This window comes from Capsicum annuum, chromosome 3, assembly GCF_002878395.1.
Source record: "Capsicum annuum cultivar UCD-10X-F1 chromosome 3, UCD10Xv1.1, whole genome shotgun sequence".
NCBI lineage: Eukaryota > Viridiplantae > Streptophyta > Magnoliopsida > Solanales > Solanaceae > Capsicum > Capsicum annuum.
In genome coordinates, this window is record NC_061113.1 from 244,801,312 (window position 1) to 244,821,790 (window position 20,479).

Genomic DNA, 20,479 nt, shown 5'->3' on the forward strand with positions numbered 1-20,479 from the left:
GCAACAAAACGCTTGAAAAACTAAGTACAGGGCGGAGGTAAAGTATTACTCCCTCCGTTTAAAAAAGAATGACCTACTTTGACTTGACACAAAATTTAAGAAAATAAAGAAGACTTTTGAATCTGGTGGCCTTAAATTAAAGTTATGTCAAATGTACCAAAATGTCCTTTAATCTTGTGGTCCTAAACATGCCATGTGGAAAGTTGAAATTAAAGTATTGCCAAAAAAGGAAATGAGTCATTCTTTTTTAAACGAACTAAAAAGGAAAGTAGGTCATTTTTTTTTTAAATGAAGGGAGTATATATTATGAGTCGAAATTAGACAAATTTATTACTAGTAAATAAATATAAAGACTAATTACTTGTTAACTTAGTAACTAAAACGAGCTATGATCGAATTAGTGACAAGTCCTGATCAAATAACATTCAAAGTTTTTCTAGCTACCTGTAGCTGGATGGTTACATACACATATATATATATATATGATGAGTTGCAATTTTTGTTTATTCTAACAAGATGGAGGAATTTGGATTAATATTTGCAGAGACAATGGTAGGAGAGGCAAGGGAATGTGAGAAGCATAGCCCATACTATTATGGAGCATGCTTTCAGGGCAATGCTAACATGAACAACAACTGTAATACTATGTGCAAATGTGATGGTTTTGAGCGCGGTTTTTGCCGTCGCACTAATTGCTTTTGCGCTAAAAGGTGTTAGATTTTAATCAGCTTGTACTATAAATAATGTCAAGAATTTGAGCCAACATGGTACATATGTTTGGCTTTTAATTTGCTGTATTTGTTCTTTTCTTTTGTTTTTATTTCCTCTATATGTGTGAGAATAACTACTTCCTTGCTGAAGGAACAGGCTTGTAATTGGTTCCTTGATTGGTGTTGTTTTGCTTCTTGCAACCTATGTAATCAGCTTCTAATAAATGAGTGATATTTACTTCATTTCCCCTCCTTTTTTTTTTCTTCCATTTTACCTTATGAGAGGATTCAGAATTTTATTTTAAATTTGAGCGGAGTCAAGGATAATTGATGAGGAGGATTATCGTACAAAGAAAAGTGAACTTTGAATATTACTCTTTTTTTTTTTTTTTTTTTTTTCCCGTAATGCTCATGAAAGAAAATGATATTTAAGGTGGTGTACTATTTTCTTATGAGGATAGAACAACAATTTTTTTAAATGTGTTCCATAAAGTTCTTATGACTCTAATATGCAATGAGATATTTTTATGTAAATTAGATATGTACTTAATCAATTTGCGGTTTGATTTATTACAAAAATTATCTTCTTGAAATTAAGATGTTTTGAATCGAATTTGAGAATAAACTCAAACTCACCAATAAAAAAGCACCAGGGTGTTGGGGGTGAGACAATTGGTTCATAACTAATTATCTAACCTAATTAATTTTTTAAAATATGATTCAGTCATATTCATTTTTTATATATACAGTTTGAAATAATTAACTTGGAATACTAGAAACTAGTTACTCTTATAAATAGTTAATAACAACAATAATCTAACAATTTTGAAACGTCATAAACAACATATAAATAAAAACGCACAATTTACTGAATAAAAATATAATAAAATATTATAGAACTAGCCTCAGCTTCACGTAAAATCCCAAAAGAAGGGGAAAATAACATTTTATAACATACAGAAGTATTAAAACTATAAAATAGCAGTAAATACGAACATTTGTAGGCAACTTTTAAAAGTTATTACTTACATAAACACTAAATAATAATCATGAAAAAATTACTAGGAGTACTGATGTAAAATCATCCTCCAGCTCTTTTTGGCACGCATTCTCATGTTTTATTAGACTGTCTTCTATATTCGGTGATTTATAATAAGGAAAAAGACTCAAATATGCCACTGAACTATTAGAAATGGATCACTTATGCTATCCGTTAAAAATTGGGCTCATTCATATCATCACCGTTACAAAATCAGCCAATTCATGCCATTACTTTTTAACAGATGGTTTTTAAAAACAGCCTTGCCACGTGACAACTTATTAGAGGGCCACGCCATTTTTTTTTATCCATTAAAAAGAATCCACGCAACGTTTTGATCAATTGAAAATTAGTTTGATCTATGCTTTTAAAATTTGATTATTTTTTCATGAATATATTCTTAAAACATTCTCGTTCGATTCGTTTTTTTGTCATTTTTGACATATTAAGATTTTTTTCATATTTTACCTTTAATATTAATTATTTTTTTCTTCAAATTAATTTCAAATACATTAGTAAACATCATTTAATAAATAAATTATAATAAAATAGCTATTTTAATTGACGACCGAGTAACTAAAAGGGAACGGAGAAAGTATACACTCCACGCTTTTTATCACTTTTTTTTTAAAGATTCACGTTAACTAAAGCTTTTGTCATTTTTCAGTTGAAACTGAAGGGATATATTAACATCAAACATTATTATTATATTATTGCTTGAGCCGCCCCTGATGCTGATGATACCATTCTATGCTTAATAAAAAATAAAAAAGCTAAAAAGTTACTTACATTCGACTGACAAAATATTTCATGTATGCTAAGACATACTATATGCTTAATTAGAATAGCGTTTGGTTATAAATTTTAGAAATAGATTTAAAAAAAAAAATTCTTTAAATTTTTGTTTGATCATGAAAAATTAATCAAATTTTAAAAGCATAGATCAAATTAATTTTTAATGGATCAAAAAATTGGGTGGATTCTTTTTAATGGATTAAAAAAAAAATTAAAAATAAAATAATTTAAAAAAAATTAAAAAAATGATGTGGCCCTCTAAATAAGCTGTCATGTGGCAAGACTATTTTTAAAAATCGACTGTTAAAAAGTAATGACATGGATGAGCTAGTTTTGTAACGGCGATGGCATAAATGAGCCCAACTTTTAACGGATGACATAAATGAATTATTTGTGATAGTTCAGTGACATATTTGAGTCTTTTCCTTTATAAAAATGACTTTAAAGGTGGTTGATTTTGAAATATTGACTTCCTTTAGCGTGGACAAAATTTCAATTATAATAAGTTTCAATTTTTGACATTAAAAGTTTATTATAGGACAAACAAAGGACAAAAGTTTTAAAATATCCATTTCCAAAGTCATTGGGTGTAATTTCTTACTTTTATTTAGTGCAATTTTTAAGGCAAAATTCTAGAAATAGCTAATATTTGGACAATAAATAATTACAAGACGTAGTTATAATTTAGTATCTAAATATATAAGTTAGAGATTGTGTATATATACAAATTTGCTTTAGATATTTATATATGAGCCAAAAATTTCCGTTGTACACAAATACAAACCCTTAGAGGTTTATATATGAGCCACGGAATTCGCTTTATACGCAAATATAAATCTTTAGAGATTTGTATTTGAGCCATGAAATATGCTTTGCATACAAATGCAAACATATATGAGTCTTGAAATTAGAGATTTCTATATGAGCTCCAAAATATATAAATACAAAAATAATGTATATTTACTCTTTTATCTATACTTTAGCTACAAATGGTAATTATTTTAAACATTAACTACACTTGATAATAATTAGGTCAAACAACATAAATTTCAATAGTTTGGAGCTTAATTACAAAAAATTCCGACATTTTACATAATTACTGAAAATTTTAATTTTTGGTTTGTCAAGATACATAATTAGCTCCCAATACATTCAACAAAGATACATTTTTTTCTTTGTAATGATACATAATTAGCTCCCAATATATAGTTTTTGATTTTTGATGTGTCGAATTACATAATTAGCTTCCGATACATCCAACGAAGATAAATAATTAGTTGATATTTTTATAATTGCTTTGTAAGGATAAAAATTTGTATCAGGACGATATATAAATTAAGATTATATTTATGTTATTTTTTCTAATTATAACTTTACTCATTGTATTTTCTTTTTGCTAAAATCACATAAATATACAATTTAAGAGTCAATATTACAAAATATATCGATATTATTTTTTATTTACAAAATGTAGTTTTTATGTACAAAATTTATCAACTATTCAACTGTCATAAGTTTTTTTGGAATAACCTTTACGAAACATCAGTTTCTATACCATATTTATATAACATTTTTAGAATGTAGTAAATAATCTTTAGAGAACATAAATTTCTATATCAATTTCATATCATGTTTATAACAGTACCTGTTTCTACATCATTTTTATATCATATTTTTAGGAGGTAATTATACCTTATAGAAATATACCATATTCAGATGTCATAAGTTCTTTTAAAATAATCGTTACGGAACACCAATTTCGACTCTATGTGTATATCATATTTTTAGGATGTAGTTAAATAATCTTTAGAGGACATCAATTTTAATATCAATTTCATATGAAAAAATTACATAAACTAACATACCTAAGACCTTTATTACAATTAATAACTACACTTTACCAAAATTACAAGATGTAGCAAAAGTAGTGATGTTTTTACCCTTTTATTAATAAGCGCTTCTGCTGCACCTTTTCTTTTTTACTTTTTCCTATTTTCACGCCACTTCCCTATTGCAGTAACCTCCAATATAACATTTTCTTTAATTTTTTATTTTTTCGTATTTTTTTCTTCAGCTTTCTTTTTCATTTTTTGTTTTTGGGGGTTTTGTGACTTTTTAGGTGTTTTTCCAGCCAAGAGATGCCATTTTCGGCGATGGGTGGGTTGGTGGCTTCGATTGGACTCGCCTGTTTCGGCATTTTCCCGTGGGTTTTCGATGAAGGGAGGGTCTATACGGCGGATCTTGCTGTGATGGTGACTGGCAGCGGCAGTAATGGCATTACTGGCGAGTCTTAGCCGGAACCAATCACAGGGGTTGGATTTTAGTCTATGGTTCGCTGGTTTTGCAGATCCGGTGAAGGATGAGCTTGGCCATTATTTTTTATGGATTTTCGGTGATGTGGTAGAGGTGGGTTGGTATATTCCGACGAGATTTCGCCAAAAAAAATTATTTTGCCGCCTGTTTGCTCTTCTGAAATAGAAAACATTGAGAAAACCTTCATCGCCAAAACACCAAAAGTGCAAAAATATGTGAAAAAGAGAAAGTCAAACGAAAAGGAGGAATATGTATTTTCCAGTTGTGCATATGTAGTTATGGTTAATGCATATGTATTTTTTCAGTTATGCATATATATATTTATGAATAATACATATGTATTACCAGATTGCGTATATATTTATGACTAATGCATATGTACTTTTTCAGGTATGCATATATATTTTTGAATAATACATGTGTATTTTCTAGTTATTCATACGTTTTTATGGGGCTGCATGCTATATTTATTGATTTGAAAATATATTTTTAGTTCTACTTAGGTTTTTATAGATGCATATGTATTTATGAATAATATATATGTACTTTTTCAGTGTGCTTATTTATTTATGACTAATGCTTATGTACTTTTCCACAAATGCATATGTATTTTTTCAGTTATGCATATCTATTTATGATTAATGCATATGTATTTATGATAATGCATATGTATTTATGGATAACGCATATTTTTTGTCATAAGAGTTATAGAGATTTTTGTGTCCTATATGTTTATACATACATATGAGTCAGATATGTATTTCTGTAAATACATATGCAGATATATATGTATGTTTTGCACTGTAAATACATACGCAGATCTTAAAGAAGAATAAAAAATAAAAAAACAAAAATAGAAAAAAAGACGAAGAAAACGAAAATAGGAAAAAAATATGAGAAAGGAAAAAAATAAGAAAACGTAAAAGAAAAAAATGATAAAGGATAAAAAAGAAACAAATAGAAGAGTCAAAATAAAGTGGAAAAAAATCAAAATAAGAAAATAAAACGATAAAAAAAGAACCGAAAATAGGAAAAGAAAAAGAAAAATATGAGAAAGGAAAAAAAAATAAGAAAACGAAAAATTAGAAAAAGTAGAAAAAAATGGAAAAGGATAAAAAAAGAAGATAAATAGAAGAGTTCTATTAAGAAAAAAAATCTTTATAATTGAATATAGCATGAATTAAGGATTGTTACTCCCTTATTTAACTCTAACTGATGGTTGTTAAAATAGAAACTACTATTCAATTTGTATATGTATTTATATAGCAACATTTTACTTAAATACAAAATATAATTTGCTATTTTTTGTAATTATGAAACTGTTGCTATAAAAATTATAATTAAGGCTTTAGAGTTGCTATTTCTGAAATTTTCCCATTTCATATCATGTTTGAAGGAGCACTAGTTTTTACATTGTTTTTATATCATATTTCTAGGAGGTATAAATTACCTCCTAAAAATATGCCAAATTCGGAGGTCATAAGTTTTTTTGAAATAACCTTTATGGAACACCAGTTTCTATATCATATTTATATCATATTTTTAGGATGTAATTAAATAATCTGTAGAGGACACAAATTTCTATATCAATATCATATCATGTTTATAGGAGTATCAATTTCTATATTATTTTTATACCATTTACACTGTCGTCGATGGCGTACAACCACCATGATCACCACCGTTATGCGAATTGGGTTAGCGGCAGCTATACGATTATTATACCTCCGTCACCTGCACCGTATATTATGTTATTCAAGTCCAAACCCAATCTCAAGAATGAGTCAGAGTGATGAAGGGCATTGTTATTGGTCTTCATTATCAAAAACATCTTTTTTGATTGTCATCTCACAAACTCAACCGACAAATTACAGTGAATGAAACTTGGAGAACTTTATGCAAAATGAGGTGTCAAATATGATGGATTTGCCATGGTGTGCATCCATGCAGGTGTAAATGGTTGGAGAAGATATATCAACCACCGATCTCTACTGCGACAATCGGATATCACCAGTAACAACTCCGTATTTGCAAATGATTGAAAAAAAGGGATACTAAAATAAAAAAATAACAATTAGATACACACAAATGATTACCTGAATGAGAGGTGTTTGCTGGAGAGATAGAAAAGAGAAAGGAAGATATTAGGCCTGGGCAGAAGTGAGAGCAGTAAGTAGTTTATAAGATGTGTAAACAACATAAACCGAAAGTGTTTTCTACATAATTACCATCTCTCCCAATTATTTTATAAATTAATGAAAATCCCATATATGATACATTACTCGATCATATGATACATTATGATATGATACATAATTAACATATTTAATGCGGTTAAATATGCAATAAGCTGTAATTAAGCATTATCCTGTTTAATGAAATCCCATAAAAATAGGAAGTGCCGTTTTTAAATTCCTTCCAGATACATAAATGAAAGTTATGATACATAACAGACTGATACATAACGGTAAAAAAGGAGGCAACAACGTAATTAACGCAATTCTGATTGGGATATGTCTCTTGAATCCTAAAAATTAGTGTCAGCTTCATAATTAACTTTTGAATTACCAAAAATACTAACCTTCGATGAAAATTCTTTCAAATTCTCTCATCTCTATTTTCTTCTCCTGATTTCTTAATTTTGAATACGTTATGAACATCTCCATTCTGCTGGAATTTTACAGTGTTTGAATGAATAAACTTCAATATGAACAATACAAAAGTAATGAAATCTTTTGTCAATGGGCAATTGTTTTTTGGGAATTTTTATATAGAATGGCAGTCATATGCTTGTTTTTTACCTTGTCTTTTTTATCTTATATTGGATAAGTTTCGTTAGTTTTTTGTTGGTATATTTTTAAAAGTTAAAACTATCGATAAACTGTGTAATATTGACTTTTAAATTGTATATTTTGTGATTTTCTCTTTATTTTTTCCGTTTAATTGGTCCTAAGCTAACTTGGTGGCTAGTCAGTCCCAATTTGGTTCACCCAAAAGCCATCGAATGCCCCACGGGTCAACGTTCTTGAATTAATGGACTTCTGATTCTCTTTATACAGTGTCTTTTATTTTTGTACTTACTGATGAAACTTGTGCCTAGGAAAATATAAGTTCCTTAGAAGCATGGGACATAATATATATATATGAAGTATTATAATACGAGAATGTAGTTTTTTATACCTTCAAAAATGTTATTTTTAATGAGAAAGGAGATATAATGTGATTTGTTAGTTATTAGTTACATTACAGTGTAGTTAAAGTTAGTTATAACTAATTGGGTCCTTTAAGGAGTTGGTTATTTTTTAGTGTTTGACAGCTGTACAGGTTAGTGGGATTAGCTCATGTATATAAAGGAGGAAATTAGAGAATCCAGAGAGTTAGTTATCATTTTCCTTTAATCACTTTGTATGGTTAGCCTTCTTCTATATAATGAGAAGTTTTCTCTGAGTTTCACCTGAGTTCTGTAGGTGTTTTCATCCTATTTCACAACATGGTATGAAAGCCTTCAGCCATGGATATGGCTTAGTCTTAGCTGGGAACGCAAAGTTGAAGATGACGAGCTACAATGGCGGCTGAACTAGATAATACCTTGCCGGAGAAACTTGGTCATAATCATCCTCTGTTTTTGAGTACAGCAGAGACTTCTGGAGCAGTTTTAATCCCCATTCAGTTAACGGGATCAGAAAACTATTCTATATGGAGTCGATCGATGCGCATTGCGATACTTGGCAGAAACAAGTTGAAGCTAATCGATGGAAAGTGCAGAAAAGAAAATTTTGGTCCCAATCTAGCTGATCTGTGGGAAAGGTGCAATGCCATTGCCCCTTCATGGATTATGAATTGTGTTTCGAAGGAGCTGTTAGGGGGAATTGTCTATTATTCTGATGCATGTTCTGTTTGGAACGATCTCAAGTAGAGATTTGTTAAAGCTGATGGTTCGCGCATTTTTCAATTGCACAGAGAAATTGCAACTGTAGACACCTAATTTTGTCCCTCCCAAGTTCAATTTATTCATTTTTACCTCGCTTTATTGTACACCCTCATCCATATAATTATACCCCACAAAAATATAAAAAAAAAAAATAACCCTTAGCATAATCCCTAACAAATTCTATCTTGTTTTAATTCTATCCTAACTAACTTTACACCTCATCCTAACAACCTACCCAATCAAAATAGACACCTCACTCATGGACCCCACATTCCATCAATAGAATTTCCATTCACTAGAATAGATTAGGGGAGACCTTTTTTCCTTTCTCATTGGTCTTCTTCTTCACTGGGAGGAAATACACAGAGAAAAAGCCATTATCTCTCAATTTTTCTCTTCTTTTTGGTTCCGAACGAGAGCACACACGAAAAGAAAGATTTACACACAAAATGGGTCCTCACCATCAACACAAGGAATGCACCATTTTGTTCTTTTTTTTCATGATTTCTGACACACACACAGAGAAATGGAGTAGATCGAGAGAGAGATTAGAGACGGGTGAATGGATAGTAGATAGATAGATGGAGAGAGAGACGAACAAGGCTTGGATAAAAAGGTTAATGAAAATTGATAAGAATCTGGTAGGTTTGAGTTTTCTGGCGATCTCTTTCCCGGAACTGACTGTTCCCTGTCGTTTCCAAGCGATTCCGGCTAGAAAACCTTAAAATTTGCCGAAAACCCGATCCTTTTCCGAATATTCGTGCTGCTATTTGCGTTCGCTAGAGTTCTGGCCATGCAATTTCTGCTCGTTTTCTCATCATTTTGGTCTCTGGTATTCATCTGTGCTTAGTAGACTTTTCGTTCGAATCAAAATTTAGGTTATCATATTTTTTGGATTGTTTCTCGACTGATTTGGAGAGTTAAAATTTTGTTCGTATTCTTCGAGGTTCTCGGGAAGGCTCTTATTCTCTATTAATTTAATCGAAAGCTCTTGAGGTCCAATTCTACCTTTTCTTCTTCTAATTTTTACGTGATTATGAATGATTTGTGTGATTGGCATATTTGAATTCCCGTTTGTTGTTTGTTTGAATTTAGAGGTGAAAACTTGATTGATGAATGACGTATAGAATTGGTTTAATCATGTGGTTAAAAAATGAAGTTGGGGTCGGGAATCGAAAATTGATAAAAGTGAATATTATGGTATTTTAATTCATTGTTGATGTTGAATGTGATATGTCGTCGAGCGGGTAGGAAAGCACTAGGCTTGGGTAGCCAAAATTTAGAATTGGTGTATTGTTGGAATGTTTGAAATATTTGTTGAATGTTTTGTTTACCATATTTGAAAAGTGTATTCATTTAGTCGGGGAATGCCTCAAGGTCTTTTGTACTTATTTACCGGGAAATGTCCCGACGTATCCTGTATGCAAAGGAGGTTCGTGATGAAGGCCCAAGGAATCGGGTAAAGCAACAGAGTTTAGCTTAGGACTATTGTAGGTTAGAATAGGATTTATACTTTTGCACTTTTATTTTGGACTGTATAATTGGACTGGACACTATATTTTGAATTTGTTTTATTTTATTTTGTTTATTTGATTGATTGTTTTATGTGATCTTGTGTGGTTTATACATTCGTAGTGTCAAAATAGCTGATACACTCCACCAAGCGATCGTGGTCGAACCACGGGATCGGGGGGTGCCTAACACCTTCCTCTCGGTCAACAAATTCCTTAGCCGGAATCTCTGTTCGCGGATCAATTTTAGAGTCAAACCGTTTTGAAAAGTGTTTTCCAAAGGTGACTTGACACACCGGATTATGTCAAGTGGCGTTTCTGAATTTAAAAAATGTAAATAGTCCTTTTTCAAAATAAATTTTCAATCTTTTGTCACTTTGATAATAAAAAGCCTTCGAACCTTAAAACAAATTTTTTTTTGGAGTTAAAAAAGGGGTGTGACAGCTCTGGCGACTCTGCTGGAGATTTTTCAGAATCTGGGCTTATTTTTGGAGTTGTATCGGCTTAGTTTGACATTATGGGTGTATATACATCGTTTGTGTTATCGTTTGTTGTTTATTTTATCATTGTTGAGTACTACGTGTTCACAGTTTTTCTCTTGTGTGTTACCGCTTTATATATGACATCATGTGTATAACCCGAGTCAATTCTTTCTGCAACAAGTTTTGGAGTGCATGTCGTGTACACAAACTCTAGTTGAGTCACCCTTATTTTAGAAGGGGGAGCCATCGGATGTATGGAGTGGGTGGAAAGCAAAGCAGACACTATCGACCATATACTCTCCCGAACGACCTTGTTAGTAAACCCCAACGTAGGTCAACCTTTAGGTCATATTTATCTGTATCATATTTAGACCTAGCGGGACCCACTTGGTCCTTTGTAGGAGACTCACCTCTGAAGCATCCCTACGTGCTAAATGTTACATTTTTGAGGCTAACGTGGTCATTTGACGAACCGATTTGGGGAAAGCATGTGTTAGAAGTAATGTGTGTAGACAAGAAAAATTAAAAAACAAAGGGGAAAAAAGAGAAAAGGTGAATCAAAAAAGAGTTTCCTAGTTTTTAGGTTCTTTATGGCTTTTGTTTTCTACGATTCAAAAATTCAAAAAGAAAAGTTTTTTTTTTTTACTTTTTGCACTCATTTTTCAAAAATAAAAAAAAATCAAAAAGATTTTTCTTTTGTTTCATTTAGCAAACATTGACAATTCGAAAACTCCAAAACGATTTTTTTAGGAGCTTTTTATAAAAGAACAAATTCAAAAAAAAAAAAGGTGGTAGAAGTTTTGTACATTTCATATAACGAAAATACCAAAAAGATTTTCTTTCATAGCTGTTGGTGTCATTTTTTATGTGAAGTGTCAAATTGAAAACTAAAAAAAAAAAAAGATTTTGTTATGTTGTTCATCGTGTGTCTTTGGTCGTGTCTCAAGTCAGGGTGCAATCTGTTATTTAATCATTAATTGTCCAATCTGGACGAACTACGCACCCTGATTCTCCTCTTTTGGGATGTGAGATCGTTGGCAACGTATTGTTGATTCGGAGATCTTATTTGAAAAATCCAAAAAGATTTTCTTCACTCTTTATTTAGAGTAAGTATTTTATATACATCTTTAAAAGAAAACTGCAGAAATTTCCTTTAATAGGTTTCAAGTTTCATTTTCATATGAAATTCAAAATTGGAAACCCAAAAAAAATAAAAAATTTCTTTGGTAATCATAGATTTCATTTTTGTATAGGAATGTTAAAGCTGAAAAAATTCAAAAAGATTTTCGTCAATTCTTTTGACCAATTGTTATTTTCTTTTCTTCTTAAAGTTCTAAGAAATAGAAAAAGACTTTAATTGGCCATTTTAGCAAGACTTCACAAACTACGCACACTTGATTCTCCTCTCTCGGGAGTGAGATACGTAGGTGCCCTTCTTGGGTTCGGTGATCCTTTTAAAAAAAGAAAAAGAAAAAGAGAGAAGTTTTGAGAAAGTGTTGAACTCTAACGCATTTCCTATCTCTTGTGAAGTTTGTTTAAGGTGGTTGGTTTGGGGCATTTTGGCTGGTCCTTCATATTGCATCAAGTCGAAGAGAAAGTTATGGCCAACAGGAATACTGAGGTTGTGGTCACTAATCAGATAAGGAGTTCGGGAAATGAGAATTTAGAAGCTAATGAAGATATTCGAAAATTAAGGCAACAAATGATAGAAATGCATTGAGCTTGGGTTAATGGGTTGCCACCTCCTTCATTTCCCACTGATAATCTGGAATATCTTTCTAGCTTGCCTCCAGTGTCACATGCACAGTTTCCTATTGTTGTCGACACATTAGAACATGCATTAGTATCTACTCCGGGGCAACACTATCCAAACACTTCCAATATTCATTAACTCACTCCTCAACACAAAGCTACCACATGCTCGGCTCCACCCATTGTTTATATTTTTGCACCTCCACCCCACCTGAAGCTCCTACTTTTGAGGTTTATCCATAATTTGTGCCTCTCTACTCTGTGAGAAAGCTTGTATTGAATATTTTTGCTGATCAACATCATGCCATTGAGCCCACATTTAAGTAGACTAATCTTTTTTGCTATACTCACCCGCCTAAATTTTCTCTTAACACTAAGAACCCTGTTATAACAGAAAAACAAGAGAAAATGACTAGAAAATTGAGAAGTTTGGAACTGGCTATGAAAGACCTCCAGGGACTTGGGGGGTACAAAAGTATCTCATATAAATATCTGTGCATGTTTCCAGGGGTTCATCTTCCTTTTGGTTTTAAAATGTTGAAGTTTGAGAAGTATGATGGACATGGCAATCCTGTAGCACATTTGAAACATTATTGCAACCAACTAAGGGGTGCTGGGGGGGAAGGAGGAATTACTCATGGCATATTTCGGTGAGAGTCTTTCAGGCCTAGCTTCGGAATGGTTTGTTGACCAAGATATCGACAAGTGGATTAGTTGGGATGACCTAGCTAATGAATTTGTGCAACAATTCCAATATAATGTGGAGTTGATTTCTGATGAGAAGTCCCTAACTAACATGAAGAAAAAGATTATGAGACTTTCAGAGAGTATGCGATTAGATGGCGTGAGCAAGCTTCTAGGGTGAAACCGTTAGTGAAAAAAAGTAAGATAGTGGAGGTATTTATTCAAGCGAAGAATGAAACATATTATCAACTCTTGTTACCTACATTATACAAGCTATTTATTGAGGTCCTCAAAATGGGGGAGATGATAGAGGATGGAATTAAGACCGGTCGCGTTGTGAGTTTTGCAACATTAAAAACAACTACTCAAGCAATTCAAAAAGGTTTGGGAAGTGTTAGAGGAAAGAAGAATGAGGAAGATGCATCTGTCATTGTAGCTGGACAACAGGCACGGGCAAGAGGAACACACCATGGTTACCCACAGGCTCAAACCCAAGTTTATGCCCAAGCTCCACGAAATCTTTCCCAAAATCCATTATATTCGATTCCCCTACCTCCATATCAAGTGTATAATGTGCAACCATATGTTCAACCTCCACCTTATCCACACTAGTACGCGCCAAATCTATTGAGTCATTCTCTAACTCCACATACATACCGAAGCCCTTCTAGGCCTGGCTTTCAATTTAAGCCAAACGATGAAATGAGACAGAAGTTGAAGGATAGCTTCACACCAATTGGAGAGTCACACGCAAGTTTATTCCAGAGATTGGTACAGCAGGGCATGATTACTCCTCTCCTTGGGTATACTCCTGATCCGCATTCAAGAAGTTTTGATGCTAATGTACGATGTGTATATTATTCTGATGTTCAGGGTCACAGTATTGAAGATTGTCATTCTTTGAAAAGAAAAATAGAAAAGATGATTCAAGATAAATCAATTATGGTTCAGAACATTTACAGTGAGGGAAGCTCCAGTCATGTTGATAGGCAAACCAATGGCTAAGTTGTCAGGCTGAGCAATTGAGAAGTCACCCCTCTCCCTACTAGGAAGAGGTCTGGTAGTTTGTTTTCTTTTATTTTTTGTTTTTCAAAGTATTTCAGGGTTATAGTTTGGGATTTAACTTGTTTTGTACCTCTGTCGTTTATGTTCGAACCCTCTATCTTTTATTTCAATTAAATAAAATGACCTTTTTTCCCTTTGTGTTCAAATATAGGTTGTTTGTTTGTTTTCTTCACATAGTACATTTTATGTTGATTCTAGTGATATGACATGCTAGCGGAATTTTCAGTCAGATCTTAAAATCCAAAATAACCATGAAATATTGAATCAGAGGTTTAAGTTAGTAAAAAAGAACATCTGAGGAAATAGGTAGAGTGCTGAGACATTTGGTGACAAGTTGAAGCCTTCTTTGAAAATTAAGGCACTTATTTTGAGAATCACAAGAATAACTTGGTCATCAATTGAAAGACATGTCTCAATTAGGTCAAATAGTGGCTGAGTGAACAGAACAAAAATCATCTCCACAAAATCATGAGTCATTCAATGTGAGGAATATGCAATAAAAGTGGAGTTGTATGCTAGAAAATCGTAGAAGAAATAGTGACACACAGACTCAGTCAAAGTTAATGCTGCAAAAGATGTCACAAATGATCTTCATCTTTCACTTCCATATTGCATGATATATACTTGCATTTTTAAGGATTGATATGACGAAGTCATTTCATTCTGCTATCAAACATTGTGTCATCCTTTGTTTACCCCATTTGAGTTTTAATCCTATTTTCATTCATACCCCTCTTTTGGAATCAAGATAGAGTCAGTAAAACTCAAAAGAAATGTGTCGAAAAAAAAAATATGTCCAAAAAGAAAGAAAAGAGAAGAGTATCAAAAATAGAGTCAGAAAAAAAATCCCAAAGAGAAAAGAGAAAAAAAAAAGAAACAAAAATCAGAATCAATCAAAAGAACAAGATGTCAGAACTACGCATGACCTGATTCTCCTCTTTCAGGGGGTGAGATACGTAGGATGCCCTACTAAGGGCTCGGTCCAACCAAATAAACAATTTAGAATTGCCAGTCAAAAGAAATTGGGGCATGAGTTAATCCTCATTGTTTGAGTCGATTCCAAAAGTTGTAAGTCTCACCCCTCTTCAAGGGTCGTTTGGGCCTCATGCCATCCTTTCTGTCTAACCCTATTCAAAATCCAAGTTACAACCAAATAAAGACCTTCAGATCAATCTTTGAGAATGTTAAGGCTAAGCATGCAATGGATGTGATGACACATTTTAGGAACTACTCGTCTTTCTCAGCATAAGATGTCAGGAGAGAAATAAAAATGAGAGAGTCTTATTGGTGAAAAACCTGACAGGCACCATAAGGAAATGGTAAGTTGAGACAGATAAAAATGAGAGAGTCTTATTGGTGAAAACACTCATGAGCTCCATAAGGCGATGGTGAGTTGAGAGAAAAATGAGAGAGGCTTGTTGGCAAAAATCCTTCAATGTGCCACTAGCCGAATGAGCTCTTCGAATGCAATGGGTCAAGCAAGTAACTTAGTTTCAAAGGCATTAACTCAACAATAATTGGTAAAAAGTCTAGATGGAAAGATCGGACAGCTTGATCTAAAATGCATGGCATAATCATTAGAGTTGACTGTCATTTTTAGATAAATTTTTCATTTCTTTATTTCAAATAGGGACATTCATTGTCTTTTCTTTCTTCTCTTTATTTTTATTTTATTTTCTTTAGTCAGTTGTCCAAATAAAATCATTGTCATTTTTTTCTCTTGTCTTTGAGTCAAGTCCATGTCAAAACAAGTCAGAAAAGATTTCAAAATTGGCTACCAGCTTCTTCAATTGTGCAAAGCAAGACAAAAGGTGAACATAGGAAAGAGACATGATTGTGAACCGAAATAAGGCATGTAGAAATTTTTGTCAACCAACAAGTCTGGGAACTCATGGAAATACTAAGGTTCAAAGGGTTTATCTGAAAAGCATGACAAAGTAGAGATACTGTATCTGTTTCAGAGTCACTCTTAAAAATCTGAGTTCGGATCAATGATGTAGCGAGTCAATGACATATGCTAATGGTTGAAAGCAAGATTAATGTGACAGGGGCAAGAGCGATTGCCACGAAAGCCAAAGACACAAACCAGCCACCATGTTTTTAAACTAATAAGTTTTCTTTGTATGAAACAGGAATACATGTTACCTTCGAATCAAGGATTTTAAAGCCTAAATATCAAAAGTTGCAATGCCTCACTTCCACAAATACAGGAACCAGTATTGTTGCACAGGCTTGGTAATCAAAACCATGGTAAAAATCGTCATCCAATATCTCTAGGAGACATACTTCCTTGTTTAGATAATTTAAGAGACATTTATAAGGAGATGCACTTCCTTGTATGGGTAATTCAAGTGATATTTGTAAGGAGACGCGTTTCCTTGTTTGGGTAATTCGAGCAACATTTGTAAGGAGACGCACTTCCTTGTTTGGGTAATTCTAGCAACATTTGTAAGGAGATGCACTTCTCAGCGACATTTTTAAGGAGACGTACTTCCTTGTTTGGGCAATTCAAGCAACATTTGTAAGGAGACGCACTTCCTTGTTTGGTAATTCAATCGGTATTTGTAAGGAGACACACTTTCTTGTTTGGTAATTCAAGTGGTATTTATAAGGAGACAATCTTCCTTATTTGTACAATTCAAGCAGAAAACACACACCAAATCAATTCCCAATATTAAGGATCCGAGGACCAAATAGGGACCTCTCTCAGATTCACTATCTAGAAAAAGAAAGAAGAGGATACAAGGTGTTAATACATCAAAACAGCCAACCAACAACAATTTTAGCAACACAAGATGAATCTCCATAATATTACAATAGCAACAAGAACAAACGGGTTACATTAACAACACAAGAAGCCGAAACTAAAACAAGAAACAAGATAGATAGTTAGACAAGCATTGATGTAGTCTTAACAACCCAAGAGCATATTCCACTCTTGGACCTTTAACACTTTACACAACAAACACCTAACTCTTACAATTGACATAAGAGAGGCGTCCACCACCCAAGCACCAACGTATCAAGAAAAATATGACACACAAGAGAATCCACCCTTATGTTATGCCCTAGTTTCGGTTGTGGACTCTCTCTCTCTCTAAGAGGAGTGTTCTTTCTTCAATATTCATAAAAAACTACCAAATAGAACCCTACAATGTTCAATTTATATTACATTACAAAATAAAATACAAAACAATAAAAGACCCTTTAATGAAAAGGGCTCCAAAAAACAGCCCATGAAGTGTGCTTGGGATGGTTTTGGGCCTCCTTCACACTTAGACTTGCGCACTCTTTAGGTGGTCTTCAAAATACTTAAAAAGTGTCCATGATCGTGATCGTACTCGTATCATCCTCTCCATATTGAGAGTAATTTGAACATAAATTCACGGCTTCATCTCGTGCAATTGGCCCTCCAAAAGAAACCACCCAAAACAGTCCGCGAAACATGGAGAACCCGCAAGCTCAATAACAAAAAATCTCGGCCGACATCTTCATTTTTAATCTTGGATTCCTCTCCATATTGAGCTTTACCTTCAATCTCATCCAATTCAAGTCTCCTACCATCATACAAGCATTGTCGAAGACCCCATATCCTTCAAGTTCCTTTCTACCATTCTCCTCTACATGGACATATCGGTTTTGGTAAAGTGGAGCTTCGATCAAGAAGGTTGGTTTAGTGAAGCGGAGCTTCGGTTGTGGAGCTTGGATGGAAGGAATTTGAATTGGTGAAAGTTGACGCCTTTGGTTAAGTGGATCTTGGATAGGAGGGTTCGGTTTTAGTGTAGCAATTTGGCTTCCAAGTCCTTGTTGGACTTGATCGAATTATGGGGAAATGGGCCTAGTTATGTCTAAGTTTTGAGGGCTATTTGGAGCTTGGCTTGCGGAAATAGGTGATGGTCTTGGAGGATTGGTCATTGGAAGTAAAGTGTCGGGAGTCAACGCATGAGAGTTCCTTCGACTCTCCATTTGATCCAACCTCTCACTCATAGTTATCACATACGAGCTAATTTTTTTAAAACCCACATTAGCCCTAGCAAGGTCTCGGGACATAGCATCAAGGCGAGTCAAAATGAGATTGATGGCATTATTGTCCATTGTTTGTGCATTTGAAGCCTCGGGTTTCATGGGGGTTGTACCGAAAATAACCCTTCAAGTTTCTTCAACCTCAAGCTCAACAATGGTGGATGGCTCAAATAACCTCCAATTTAGCTCAAATTCGAACCCGATACTGCTATAGGGTTAAAGAACACAAATATAACACTAAAAAAACAAGAAAAACACAAAATCAAAAACTCAAAATTTGACCTAGGGTCAAAAACGAGTTTGGTAGTTTTTTGGGATTTTTGATTTTGACACTTCTTTTTTGTTGGGGTTTTCAATTTCTAGACTCTGATAGTGTTAGAGAACAAATATCTAACACTAGAAACACACAAAACACACAAAAATTAAGTTTTTTGAACGCCCCAAAAAACGTGAACAGTAACTTTTTTCTTTTTTCTTCTTTTTCACTTTTTTTAATTTTCAAGATAACAATCCCAAGATTGATTTTGTTGGAACAAAACCAAAACTTTCTCTGATACCAAATGATATGAGAAATACAACGGAAGGCACAAAACACACACCAAATCAGTCCCCAATCTTAAGGATCCGAGGACCAAATGGGGACCTCTCTCGGATTCATTATCTAGAACAAGAAAAAAGAGGATACAAGGTGTTCATACATCAAAATTGCAAGCCAACAACAATTTTAGCAACACAAGATGAAGCTCCACAATATTACAATAGCAACAAGAACAAACGGGTTACATTAATAACACAAGAAGCCGAAACTAAAACAAGAAACAAGATAGATAGTTAGACAAGTGTTGATGTAGTCTTAACAATCCAAGAGCATAATCCACTCTTGTACCTTTAAAACTTTATACAACAAACACCTAACTCTTACAATTGACACAAGAGAGGCGTCCACCAACCAACCACCAACGTATCAAGCAAAATGCAACACATAAGAGAATCCACCCTTATGCTATGCCCTAGTTTCGGTTGTGGACTCTCTCTCTCTAAGAGGAGTGTTCTTTCTTCAATATTCATAAGAAAAACTAACAACTAAAACCCTACAATGTTCAATTTATATTACATTACAAAATAAAATACAAAAGACTAAAAGACCCTTTAATGAAAAGGGCTCCAAAAAATAGCCCATGGAGTGTGCTTGGGATGGTTTTGGGCCTCCTTCACACTTAGACTTACGCACTCTTTAGGTGGTCTTAAAAATACTCAAAAAGTGTCCATGATCGTGATTGTACTCGTATCAACGCACATTCCTTTTTGGAAATTCAAGCAACATTTGTAAGGAAACACACTTTCTTGTTTGGTAATTCAAGCGGTATTTGTAAGGAGACGCAATTTCTTTTTTGGTAATTCAATCGGTATTTGTAAGGAGATGCACTTACTTTTTTGGGCAATTCAAGCAACATTTGTAAGGAGACGCGCTTCCTTGTTTGGACAATTCAAGAAATATTTGTAAGGAGACACACTTCCTTGTTTGGGTAATTCAAGCAACATTGGTAAGGAGACACACTTCCTTGTTTTGATGATTTAAGCGACATTGGTAAGGAGATGCACTTTCTTGTTTTGGTAATTTAAGAGGCATTGGTAAGGAGACGCACTTCCTGTTTGGGTATTTTTAGCAACATTTGTAAGGAGGCGCACTTCCTTGTTTGGGTAATTCAAGCAGCAATGGTAAGGAGACACACTTCTTTATTTTGGTAATTTGAGCGGCATTGGTAAGGAGACATACTTCCTTGTTTTGGTAACTAAAGAGGCATTGGTAAGGAGACGCACTTTCCTGTTTGGGTATTTCTAGCAATATTTGTAAGGATACGTACTTTCTTGTTTGGGTAATTCATCCGACATTTGTAAGGAGATGCACTTCCTTGTTTAGATAATTCAAGCGGCATTTGTAAGGAGACACACTTCCTTGTTTTGATAACTCAAGCAACATTGGAGCTTGCCCGAAGCACAAGGCGAATAGATAGAAAGTCAAACAACAAGATGAAGAAATTGAAAGTCAGGCAACAAATTGAAGAAATTGCAAGTCAGGAGCCCGCCTGAAGAATAAGGTGATGAAACTCAAGTCAAGAGTCCAAAAGAAACCGCATAGATAGGACTTTTGTAATTTCATTTATGTTTTAACT

The 20,479-nt window shown here is 33.5% G+C and overlaps 1 protein-coding gene across 2 annotated transcripts in view; it reads left to right on the forward strand.

Annotated features, from left to right (window-relative positions):
- Nucleotides 1-20,479, forward strand: part of LOC107862609 (defensin J1-2-like) — a 52,806-nt gene that overhangs the window by 472 nt on the left and 31,855 nt on the right. The window contains exon 2 of one of the 2 annotated variants that reach the window (XR_001672010.2): nucleotides 545-953. The exons of the other annotated variant lie outside the window; for it this stretch is intronic. The gene's annotated coding sequence lies outside the window, so the exon portion shown is untranslated. Of the gene's footprint in view, nucleotides 1-544; nucleotides 954-20,479 lie in introns of those variants that run through there. 2 annotated transcript variants of the gene reach the window in all.